This window comes from Triticum dicoccoides, chromosome 2B, assembly GCF_002162155.2.
Source record: "Triticum dicoccoides isolate Atlit2015 ecotype Zavitan chromosome 2B, WEW_v2.0, whole genome shotgun sequence".
Taxonomy (NCBI): Eukaryota; Viridiplantae; Streptophyta; class Magnoliopsida; order Poales; family Poaceae; genus Triticum; species Triticum dicoccoides.
The window spans coordinates 61,190,029-61,194,111 of record NC_041383.1 but is presented as its reverse complement, the minus strand read 5'-3'; the positions used below and the strand labels follow the sequence as shown (position 1 = coordinate 61,194,111).

At 47.1% G+C, this 4,083-nt stretch overlaps 2 long non-coding RNA genes across 3 annotated transcripts in view; both read right to left on the bottom strand.

Annotated features, from left to right (window-relative positions):
• The window catches only part of LOC119367118, a 1,930-nt gene extending 804 nt beyond the window's left edge, over positions 1 to 1,126 (bottom strand). The window contains exon 1 of the long non-coding RNA XR_005176210.1: positions 1,050 to 1,126. This is a non-coding gene — a long non-coding RNA (uncharacterized LOC119367118). The remainder of the gene's footprint in view (positions 1 to 1,049) is intronic.
• A 746-nt stretch (positions 1,127 to 1,872) lies between these two features.
• On the bottom strand, positions 1,873 to 3,229 carry LOC119367117. 2 transcript variants are annotated; one of them, XR_005176208.1, is made up of 4 exons: positions 2,959 to 3,229; positions 2,639 to 2,869; positions 2,426 to 2,560; positions 1,873 to 1,959 (listed from the first exon to the last, which is right to left on the bottom strand). It is a non-coding gene; the product is annotated as an uncharacterized LOC119367117 (long non-coding RNA). The 2 variants fall into 2 exon arrangements; XR_005176207.1 differs by lacking the exon at positions 1,873 to 1,959 and having other exon boundaries at positions 2,341 to 2,560; positions 2,959 to 3,197.
• Between the last annotated feature and the right edge of the window lie 854 nt (positions 3,230 to 4,083).

The window sequence follows — 4,083 nt, the reverse complement described above, 5'->3', positions numbered from 1 at the left end:
CTGCCTCGTTGACTCCAACCTTCTTGAGAGAAGTAGTATACTTGAAACATCATAATAGAGATGAGAACATTACACTTTCATAAAGGAAATTGTACACTTTCAAAAACAAAAAAGCAACGATCCATTTCTGGATTATACACAGAGTTGTTGCTAGAGGAAATTGTAAAAAGAAAACGGCCTCATCAGGCCCATATGTTTTCAACCTTCAGAGGTGAGCAACTGGTGAGAGCATATCTCTCTTTGATTTACAAAATTCTTCTTTTTATAACTGTTGCATCTATCGAATAGTCCAAATGAAGAAAAGCATAATTTCTCTCCAGCCGTTATACACTAACTATGGGGCGCGAGTAGGTCGGAGGTTGTCCATCAGATTGTCCTCAACGCAAGTAAAAGCAACAGGCTTTCAGCCATGTTGTTACTTGTGCAGAGCTGATTTTTTAAATTAAAACACCTAAAGAACGAATAGCGTAATACTCAGTGGATGGCCCATGATTTAAAAAAAAAGCAAATCTAACTAAGTTTCATGCATATGAGAAATACGTGCTACAGAATTGTTTAAGAAGGTTGAGATAGCCAACCTTTTCAGGTGAAAATCAATTCCAAGGTTCCCAATTAACAGAATTATACCATTCAATTTTTCCAGGATCTCAGCAAAATAGTTCAAGCCATGGCAGACATGATGCTCTCTCTCTCTCTCTCTCTCTCTCTCTCTCTCTCTCTCTCTTTGCATTCAGAATAGAAAAATAGACAGTCAGGCAAGTAGCATTATTCAGAATAGAAGCACATAGAAAACAAATAAACAAACACACAAATATTGATGTACAGAATCGATACAAAAACATAGTGTGGTGACATTGAGATGTTACATTTACAATTCTACACATACATTATGCCCGTGCATTGTGTGAAACAGTGACATAGCAGACCATCACCACAAGCCCAATCATAGAAATTTCCATGGACAGGGTAGAACCTAGCATGGCAAGATGGCCATGGCGTGGACACAAAGAGCACAAGAGAAAGCTCGGGAGAGGAAGGCGGTGGCTTACCTACACCCGCAGAGTTGGAGAAGAAGTTGCGACGTCGCACAACAGAGAATCGAGAGGAGAACGCCTGTGCGTTGCTACAGGCTACAACAATTTTTAAACTACTTGTTACTTCTAAAAACAATAATTTTTTGCCAAGTAGCAACAATTGTAAAAACGAGGTACCTTGAAGTTCTTAGCAACATAATTTACTACAACAATCAGACTTTAATTGTATGAGTCAAACTGATTGCTAAATAACAAAAAATGGCTAATCGAATGATTAACAGACTTCCACCCTTCAATATTTTATCTGCAGCTTAGCATAAAGAATACTATTATCATTAGTAGTGGTCACAAAACACCAGTACTTTGTAGTAAGGCACCAACAACATATCCACTATAAATAAGAAAGGATATTCTATCTATAAGTCTATAAACATATCTAGGTGCAGGATATCAACCACCGAAAAACTCTTAGCACATGTCAAACTTATAGTCAAAGACGAGAGCTTCATCTGCAATGTTGTTAGCCACATGTAGTTTAACTCGGGGATTTGTAACTGAAATTGGCTCGGACAAAGACACAAACAACTTCTGTGCACAAAAATAACAAAGAACACCCAGGGAATTCTATAACTATTAACAATAAGTATCGCATGTGCGGCGAGCTGACATCCCGGAATTGTGCAAACTCAAGACCATCCGTACGAAATAGAAGTAATCTAGAGAGACATGGACTAAACCTAGGAGCGCACAGCAATAGCGAAGGAATCAGTAAAAAAGACACCAATTAATAAAATCCAAACAGAGGAGAGAAGCAACACATGACCTTGTGTTGGAGGCTCTCCGTAACCAGGAAAGCATGGACTCGGCCAAGTCCGCCTCGCTCGCCATGAACTCTGTCGTCTCGTCCGAGTCAGGGTCTTCCAGCCTGCACCGGCCAAAACACCGCAAAGCTACTTAGACGACCAAACCTCAAAGAAAGCAACAGTTGGGGCTGATATGGGAAAAAATACCGTCTTTTGTGAATTTTATGGAGTCATCTTATAAATGTCACACATAGAGCTGAGATGGGCTGACTCGAAAAACTGAATTCAACCGAAACATAATCAAGACTGGAACCTCTGTATGATCATCCTATACAACTGTAGTACCTAAATCGTAGCTGATCTAAACTAAAGAAAAATCAATATTCGGACGAAACTGAATGGAAATCAAAATTGAAGCCTTTGTATGCATATGAATGGATCATCCTATAATGCTGCATTACCCGGCTGGAACACCACGCATGCATCAATCGAGACCACACATGCACCCATCAATTACATGAGCTATTCAACTAATTCTGAAAACTGCACAACTTAAGCGACAGTATGAGGGAGCAGAAACAAACTTACAACTGTAGAACGGCCGGCTCATTCCTGATACATTTATGCGCGTGGCCAGCGGATGCCCGGCTGGAACCTGCCTGGGCAGCCTGGATCGGGAAGATGGCTGGTTCTGCTACAACAGCCACCTGCCGCCGTCGTGCCCTTTAGCCCCAGCAACAGACCTAAGATGAGTTCGGCGATAAAGATGCGGGGTAGACTCAGGCCGCCACTAACGCTTACCCTTGCTCGTCGTCGACCTCCGGCCGCGTCCGCCCTGAGGGCACCGACCTCGCTCCCTCAACCCTTCTAGCCACACGCGCCTACTGCGGCCGCTGCGGGAGAGAAAGGAGACCCCAGGCACGGGAGGGGCGTGGTGACCAAGGGAGTAGGCAGCCGCAGCAGCCATGAGGGAGGGCTCGTCCTCGTCCACCTGAAGCAGTAGGAGCAGCAGCTGGTCCAGATCCGAGCAACCTGCACAGAAGACAAAGGAAAGGAAAGGAAAGGAATCACAAGGAGGGGCATGAAGAAACCGACAAGACAAGGGAAGGAGGCGCGCGCACCATGGTCGGAGGTCGCCGGAGATGGCCTGCAGCCGGCGCGCGTCCTTTCCTTGGAGGTTGAGGCGTCGGACCTCCACGGGTAGCTAGGGTTTCGGGCGTCTCAGTCCATGGCTGAAGGGAGGGTCGGACATCCATGGACGACCTCGAGGGACGGCGGCCCGCCGGTGCGGCTGCGGATCTAGGCGCTGCCTCCCCTTGCCGTCGGATCCCTTCCACTCCCTTCCCTCCCTTGGGAGAGGGAGAGAAGGTGAGGGGGAGGAGGAGGCCGCCCGGCGGTGTCGCCATGGCCGGGCAAGGCTCCTCCCGCCTGCCTGCTAGGTCGCTGTGGCATCGGGTGGGCTAGGGTTTCGCCTGAGCTGCTGGAGAGACTGGTTGACGAAGAGGGCGGGGTAGAGGGAGGTCGCCGGCGTGGATGGGGGAGAGGAGGCCGCCGGCGAGGCATGTCGCCGGGGAAGATGGGATCCGCGGCGGCGGCGTTCACACCCTAGGAAACAGATCGAGAAAGGAGTTGAGGGGGCCTCGTTCCTTTGATTTCGCTCGAGGGCAGTCTCGCTCGTGCGTGCGAGTTCAGGTTTTTTCCGTAGGTTTTTCCAGTACGAAAAAAACCGAACGAAAATGGTGGGACGAAAATAAAACCCGAAACGCGACCTACCAACTGAGACATTAGAAGTAGAGATAAGAGCATTTTCAACACTATTGAAGATAATGTGTAGTTTACTCCCTGGTGCCCAGACAACCAGGAGCTTGATGGATCCCGGCGGCTTCCCTTCTGTTCTTCTAGTATCTGGCCTGCGTGCCATGTTCGGCTTGGGTGCCATGTATCAGACCTTCTTTACTTTCGTTTGTCCTGTGACTGTGGTTGCTTGGTTTGCTGGTTGTGTTACTCTGTCTGGTGGCTTTATTTATAAAGTCGGGCGTATGACTTTTATCAAAGTAACATGTATACTTTACAGGATCATGATAGTTTTCGCCTCATTAGAAGTTTTTTTATTTTAATTACGTACAGAAAAGGATGATAGAAAAAAGCTCCTGCCCAGCTGCCGCCTTCTCCTCCTCCACAAAAAGAGCTAGGGTTTCTGGCTCCCGCTGGCGCCACCGCAGATCCGCTCCTCTCCGATGGCCCTA